Source organism: Triticum aestivum, chromosome 3D (assembly GCF_018294505.1).
Source record: "Triticum aestivum cultivar Chinese Spring chromosome 3D, IWGSC CS RefSeq v2.1, whole genome shotgun sequence".
Classification (NCBI taxonomy): Eukaryota; Viridiplantae; Streptophyta; class Magnoliopsida; order Poales; family Poaceae; genus Triticum; species Triticum aestivum.
Window position 1 is genome coordinate 512,082,798 of NC_057802.1, and position 505 is coordinate 512,083,302.

Sequence of the window (505 nt, forward strand, 5' to 3'; positions counted from 1 at the left end):
TGGAGTGACCGGGTAGATTCTGATGATGCGTTTGAGCAGTCACTACCTTTGTTGGCGTTCGAGGATGCTGGTGGGGCACCGGCTGGATGCTTGCTGTGGACATCGTCGGTGAGGACTTTGGTTGGTTCCGGGGACGGGGAGTCGGTGGTTGCTCCACCGGAGGTCGACTTTTCGGCCCTAACGGCTGCGGCTGTGGTGGGGCGTGGGGGTGGGGGGTCGGGGCAGGTGGCTCCCACTTCCCCCTTCACTATACCGACATCGGCATCGCTGGTCATGACGGGACCGGCAGGTGATGGGAGAGGAAGCCCGAGGCAGGCGGCCGCGGCTCTCTCTCTTTCGGGCGTGGCGGCGGCGGCCGCGCCTTCTGTGGCGTTGGGGGAGGGGGGTTTGGGGCAGGCGGCCCTGACTCCTCCTTCCTCGCCGGCGGTCAGGAGGAGCGCATCTCCTTCGATTGTGGCGGCGCCCGCGCCTTCTGTGGCGTTGGGGGAGGGGGGTTTGGGGCAGG

At 67.1% G+C, this 505-nt stretch overlaps 1 pseudogene; it reads left to right on the forward strand.

Moving 5' to 3' along the window:
• LOC123076422 (uncharacterized) overlaps positions 1-505 on the forward strand; it is a 9,558-nt pseudogene that overhangs the window by 3,751 nt on the left and 5,302 nt on the right.